The sequence below is a fragment of the Ceratotherium simum genome, unplaced genomic scaffold (assembly GCF_057802395.1).
Source record: "Ceratotherium simum simum isolate JZ-2026a unplaced genomic scaffold, ASM5780239v1 HiC_scaffold_44, whole genome shotgun sequence".
In the NCBI taxonomy this organism is placed as follows: domain Eukaryota; kingdom Metazoa; phylum Chordata; class Mammalia; order Perissodactyla; family Rhinocerotidae; genus Ceratotherium; species Ceratotherium simum.
Genome location: NW_028261260.1, coordinates 2,109,753 through 2,116,833, shown reverse-complemented (window position 1 = coordinate 2,116,833; position 7,081 = coordinate 2,109,753). Strand labels below are relative to the sequence as shown.

General features: G+C 46.7%; 1 long non-coding RNA gene across 1 annotated transcript; it reads left to right on the top strand.

The window, feature by feature from the left end:
- The first annotated feature begins 3,361 nt into the window (after positions 1 to 3,361).
- LOC147911294 (uncharacterized) lies at positions 3,362 to 4,336 on the top strand. The gene is made up of 2 exons (XR_015551362.1): positions 3,362 to 3,433; positions 4,039 to 4,336. It is a non-coding gene; the product is annotated as an uncharacterized LOC147911294 (long non-coding RNA).
- The last annotated feature ends 2,745 nt before the right edge of the window (positions 4,337 to 7,081 follow it).

The window sequence follows — 7,081 nt, the reverse complement described above, 5'->3', positions numbered from 1 at the left end:
CATAGGGACAGAGATTGGATTGGTGGTTACCAGAGGGAAGGGGAGGTGGAGGGTGAAAGGGATAATTCGGTACATGTGTGTGGTGATGGGTTGTAATTAGTATTTTGGTGGTGAACATGATGTAGTCCATGCAGAAATAGAAGTACAATGATGTACACCTGAAATTTTTGCAATGTTATAAACCAATGTTACTGCAATAAAAAAAAAAAAAAAAGAAAAAAAAAGAGAGAGAAGAAATTTTAGGTTTCACAGAAGAAAACAAGGAAGAGAATAACCACCTATGTGAGAGAATACACGGACAAGGAAGAACAATATGATTACTTGTATCTTTAGGCATCTACCTCGTAATAGTGTCCACGGATTTTTATTGCCTATAATTGAGAACAGGAGTTAGTTGATGGACAGTGAATAGTACGGTCAAAGAATAGCTCGTAAACGTTATATAAAAAGTTATTGGAGAGGTGGTGGTTGTTGAAAGACAATGCTTAAAATAAAGTTTTAGAAAGCAGTAGATATTGGAAATAAAAAATCTTGAAGATGACTATAGTAATGAGTGGCTATGGTTGGCACAAGCAGGGAGATAAAGGGACAGAAATTGTAAAAATCATTTATGTGGGTATTGATACCGAAAAAAATTATGAGAACAGTTGTGGTGTAGTGAGTAACAGTGAGCTAATTCCTAAAGGCTTGAAGGGAAGCCTGTATATGGTTGCCACATAAAAAGGCAATGTGTTACATAATTGTATGGAGGAATTTCAAAGTACGTGTGTGTGTGTTTCACTTATTTTAAGGTATAAATTTAATAAATATTTTCCCTACCTGAGTTTATTTCTTATATATAGAGAAAGGAGAGACATTTTCTATTTTCATACACAAATAGGCCAGTATGTTAGCAGCATTTGGAGATTAGTCTTGTGTACAAGTTGTGCAGAGAACCTTATGCATTGTCATGAGTATGCTAGTTCTCCCACCTTGCTCATTCTCAGTGTAACCAAGCACCCATTAATTGCCAAATTTCAGTGGGGTCCTCTAAAAGCTGTAATGTAAAGATTTATTGCTAAGTCAAGACAATATTAATCATTATCCTCATAAGGCAGAGGAAGCATATTATTAATAATTTGCTAGACTCCCAAGTAACAGTCAGGGCAGGAAGCTATTTTTTAGTAATAGAATTAAAATAACTAGAAGTGTTATTTGGGCAGCTCATCTGTTTCTTACATCACTTTGTGATTATCCAGCCAGGCTTAAAGACTAGCTTTCTTCCTCAGAACACTTGTTTCAATTCCATTCACCTTACCATTCAGCTTACTCAGCTTCACAAAACTCCAAATGCCTCCATGCTTTATCCTCACAACTTGCAAACATTTCTTCAACAATACATAGAACGGAGGACAATAATTTCATGGTAACCATTTCTGGGCCACTGATTTTAGAAAAATGGTAATAAATAGTGTAATTTATGCAAACTTTGTTGTCCAGATTAGCCTTCTTATTTGAGGTGACACATTTTGAGGCATGGAGCATGTGAGCTCAAGGCAACTATCTGAAATCTGCTCTCTGAAAATATAGTTATGAGCTTACTGCTTCTTTAAACACCCACTGCAAAATATCATCTTTGTGCACAAATTCACTGAGAATTGAATTCATCTCAAATTAGAATAATTTTGGGACTAAGTTCTATTGCTTTTATGGCAGCTCCTAAAGGTGGCATTCGCGACCGTGGTGTTAGAGCAGCAGAGCCAAACGGTGTTGTACAGCTTTGGAAAGTCTCCCAATAGAACTGACAGTCAAATGTCAGTCCAAACCATGGGGGACTAGAGCTGAGGGGAAATGTTAGTGATTCGGCTAGAAAAATGTCTCGATTCATACTCTACCATCACACCGGCCCTGTGTCAGATTACAAAGAAAGCAATACCTACATGGAACAACAGAAAATGAGGATCAGAGATACTGGATTATTAATTCAGCTAAACATAGTGCCATAGCACAAAACTCTGAAAAAATTGGAGAACATAATTTTTATATAGTCAAGTTAAAGAAGAGTTGGTATTTCCCGTTAAGCCTGGATCTAAACTTCTTGATTTTATTCCTTTACTGCTGTTGTGTAGAATACAAATTTGAAGCAATGCATACAATTTCTGGATGCGCATGGTAGGACAAGCAGTAAAGTCAAGTTGGGAGGGACAGAAGAAATGAAGAAAAGTGAAAGAAAATGAAAAGATGAAAAAGACAGAGAGACAGAAGGAGAGAGAGGAGACTCAGCTTACAGATTCAGCAACATGAAGAGAAATAAAAGTAAGCGATTTAGCCTACGGTCTGGACTCTGAACAATTATATTATCAAATTCTCCTCCTAAGAATGAAGCTAGAAGTGAAAGTGCACAAAGGAGCAGAGATAGATTGATATTTTACCTACAATAGCCTGCGAGTTCCTTCAGATTTTGCAACACAGTTAGTATCCTGCCTATTAGTTAAAAATCAATAAATACTTTTTAAGTGAATGAATATATTTGCTGAGCTGTGTTTCTACTTGACGTATTATATAACTTAATGTCCTAATAACTCAAAAAGATAGATATTATTATCTCTGTTTTACAGATGAATAATCTGAAACTCATATACAAAATATCATAAAGAGCTGTTAAATAGTAGATATAATTTTCAGACTCAGGTCTGTTAGATTCAAACCTGATGGCTTTCTCATTTCCTATTACTATTTGCTCTGCCACTAATTAAGCACACTTGATAATCATCTTTATGACTTTCACTTGCATTGTTCTCAACAACTATCTTTAATTTTCTTACATAATCCGTTGACTAAGAGATATAAAATACAGATAATTAAAAAGAAAAATAAAATTAAAATATCAGGCTTTTCCCCAACTCAGAGCCAACCAGATAATACTGCACTAGGTGCTAGGACAGATTAAATAGAAGTGGCATTTGACCATAAACAAATATCACTACCAAGAGTCAACGATGAGATGTACAAGGTTTCTCAGAGGAAATAATGGCATTGAGGATGAAAAGATATTATCTACATATATGGTTGAGGGAGCTGGGGGCAATGAGAAGCAGCTACAGCTAGGAGAAAGCCTGAGCGTTGCCCACGACTCAAGAGAATGCAAGGTAAATGCAAAGGAACAGACACACCTCCAACGTGGAAAACGTGGTTAGTGGTGGAGACTAGCTAGGCAGCCACACCCCCGGGGTCAGGAGTGCACGTAGCACGCCAGCACGCGCGCACCCGGCGGCGGCTCCAGGCCCTGGCCCTGCCCCACCCCCAGACCCCATGCCCGTCAGGCCCCGCCCCGCGAGCACGTGCATGCCGGCCCCGCCCCTTGCACCCGCCCTCCTTGGGTCCTGGCTTCAGCTGTAGCCGGACACCCTCATCTGTGGCGACGCTGGGAATCCTTCGGTTGCGGCGGCTCCAGGTGAATCCGCGAGGCGGGCGAGCGGGCCCCCGGGCAGGGTGGGCGACCTGCACGGGTAGGGGCGGTTACAGGGGAGCAGCCGACGCGAGGGGCGGCACAGGGTCGAAGGCTGTGGGCGCCTCCGGCGGGGACCCCCCACTCCCCACCGACCACGTCCCCACCCGGGTCTCCCACGCCCTCGGCTTTGCTGGGGCCGGGGGGCCTCGGACCGTCCGCCGGCGTGGGGTCCCCACCCAGAGACCCGAGGGTTCGGGGCAGGCGGCTTGGGGGTGGCGGCCCGGCTCTGCCCAGAGCAGCCTGGCGGGCCGGGGCTGACGTGTCCTCTGGGCAGGCTCTGCGCGCCGGGGCGCCAGGGTCCTAGAGGACGGTTGCGCACCCTAAATTAATCGAGGAGCCTCGACCTGCTCCCAGAACCCCTGGGGCCCCGCTAGGGATGCGAATACCACAGGTGGGGGTGGGGTGAGGAGCGGCCTCTGGATGGGAGGACCCCCCCCCCAACCTCTAGCCCTCAGTCCTCCTTAGTGGGTGGAGGCCGCATGGTGCGTGCTTGCAAAGCCTTAGGCCTTCAGGGCCTTCAGGCTCCGCCCCTGCTTCTCTCTGCGCAGCTCCTGGTTAAATTCCCTGAGAAGGATGTGTTCATTGCAGCGTTATTCACAATAGCCAAGACTTGGAAGCAACCTAAGTGCCCATCAAGGGATGAATGGATAAAGAAGATGTGGTATATATACACAATGGAATACTACTCAGCCATAAGAAAGGATGAAATCCAGCCATTTGTGACAACATGGGTGGACATTGAGGGTATTATGCGAAGTGAAATGTCAGAGGGAGAAGGTCAAATACTGTATGATTTCCCTCATTAAGTAGTAGATAATAACAACAATAAACAAACAGAGAGACAGAGATTGGATTGGTGGTTACCAGAGGGGAAGGGGGGAGGGAGGAGGGCGAAAGGGATAATTCCGCACGTGTGTGGTGATGGGTTGTAATTAGTATTTTGGTGGTGAACATGATGTAATCTATGCAGAAATAGAAGTATAATGTTGTACACCTGAAATTTATACAATGTTATAAACCAATGTTACTGCAATAAACAAAAAATTAAAAAAAAAAAGAAGAAAAGCAAACAAATCCTCCCGGGAGGAGAAAGCTTGAGTTTAATTAGTGTTTAGGCTTGAGAAACGGTTTATCATATTCTTCGGGGCAAACATTGATGGAGGCAGAGAAGGAACCTAGGCTTTGGGCAGGTGGAATTCACGGAGAGGCGGGGAGGGGGAAACTTTGGTTGAGGTCCCCTCTGCACGGGTTGTTGGCTTCCTCTCTCAGATCAGCAAGGCGGGGTGGATTTAACCCATCTGGCTCAGGCCCTGTGGAGAGGAGATAGACTATGCCTCCCCTGATGCCCCTGGACCCCTGCCCTGTAGGTGGGTTCTCTGAAGCCCGGACCCTGACTGCTGATGTGTGTCGCCCTCAGGCCCACCCCAGGCATGCCCTCTTCTGTGAAGGTGCTGGGTTAGGCCAGGCCCTCAGGCACCTGCGTGGCCCGGCAAGCCCCGTACTGCTCTCCTGCAGTCCTGCGCAGGAGACTGCGCATCCTGGCCTAGCTGCCCAACTACTGTGTGCAGTGGCTAAGATGGACTACATCGCCTGCCTCCTGGGGATGCTGCTGCCCTCGGCATTTCCTTCTTGGCATCCCAAGGGCTATCCTGTGTGTGTGGGTGGAGGGGCAGGTGCCCTCAGCCCTAGCCTCTTCTGCTTAGAGGCCAGGACACTTGAAGAAGTGCCCAGAGCCTCAGAGCCTAACCTCCCTTTCCTGTTCTCCAAACCAGCCCAAACAGGGCATGTCGTCCACTTATCTTTAACCTCAGTCCTGCTGACACCACCTCTCCCAGCCCACAACCACCCATGTATTCTGGGACTGGCCAGAGTGGGACCAACTCAGTGTTTCCTCTTGGCTGCCCAGGTTCCTGCTGGACTTCACGTCCTGCCCATCATTAAAGGTGTCACCTTCACTGCTCCCATCACCATTTGCTTCAGGCAGATGAACGTAGGCTCATTAGTTGGCCCTGGGGCACCTGCTTAGCAGGACCAAGGCCAGGTCCTGAGATGTGTGGGCCAGTTGATGTCCTGCTGTTCCAGAGCTCGAAGCACACAGTGCTCGCATGGGTCTCTGTTAATAAAATGACGCCTTGGGGGAGATATTGGGTGAGGGTCAGATTGTACAAGAGGTAATTTGGGGACCGGTAATGACAGCCCCCGCTCTTGGTGGAGTTTTCCCACCAGTGTGCTTGGTTCGTCCCACAGAGTGGTTCTCTTCTGCTGCCTCTACTGCACACAGCCAGCAGCAGTCACAGGTCACAAGACACTGCCAAAAATTTCAACAAGCAAAATGATTCCCCCACGCTCATTTAGCTAGATGATTTTGTTTTTATGTTTTTTTCCTATTTCTGTTGAATATGTTTCAAATGCTGGGCTTCGTTATATTTCTGTTTAAACCTCTATAAGAAGTATTAGAATCAGTGATCATCAGTTATCTGAGGCTGTCATTTATCTTCTTTCACTGGGTCTGAAGTTCCTGGAGGGCAGGAACTGTTTGGCTCCTGACTGTGGCCGCCCAGCGCTGTGCTTGGTATGAAGTAGGTCAGCGCTCAGGTGGTGTGTAGAATGGACTCGAGCTGCATTGTACAAATGAAGCCCTAGGGCCCCTGGTGGCAGACTCAGGGCCACCCCCCTGCCTCATGACCTGGTGTCCCCACCCAGGCCTCTCTCCAAAGCCTGGTTCTCATGACCAGGGTGTGCTCCAGGCTGGCCTGTTTCACTCTTCCCTGATGGAGGGGAGTGAGAAGATTGAGGACAGGAGATGTGTGTGTGAGAATGAGGTAGCTGACACTTCTTCCCTCTTACTATGTGCTGGGGACAAGATTCACCACCCCCTGGGAGGTAAGTTTAGTATCATACTTATTTAGAGAGAAGGAAACACATTAGAAAGGCTTGGGTGAATGCAATTTATACATTACGTACACGCACATGTCTTGGGGAGGCTCGGCAAATGCTGTTTCCTTTATTGGAAATGGCATCTTTCCATTTTTAGTGTCAAGATTGTTCCTTGATTGTGCGTGGAGGGTAGCTTCTTGATGCATTCATACTTGGTGACCCAGGGCCTCCAAAGTCATTAAAACCTTGATGAGGTCATGACAGCCATCTGGGAGCCCCTAGGCTGGGGTGGGGGTGGGGGTCCTCCTGACCTGCCCAGGACAGAAGTCGGTGAGGCTGAGGTTGGAGGTGTAGCTGGGACTTCTGTGGCACTGGCACCTCAGGCACCTTGGCCCTGGTGCATGGTGTGCGCGCAGGGGAGTATGTGTGGTCAGTGATGGTCACGTGAACTGAAGGGGGGCAAAGATTGGTATCAAGAATGGCTAAGCACTTGTTTGACAAATCTGGAATATCTTTTTTTTTGAGGAAGATTGGCCCTGAGCTAACATCTGTTGCCAATCTTCCTCTTTTTTTTTCTTGTTCCTCCTGAAAGCCCCCAGTGCACAGTCGTATATGCTAGTTGTAGGTCCTTCTGGTTCTTCTATGTGGGACACCGCCTCAGCATGGCTGGACAAGCGGTGCCTTGGTGCGCACCCGGGATCCGAACCCAGGCCA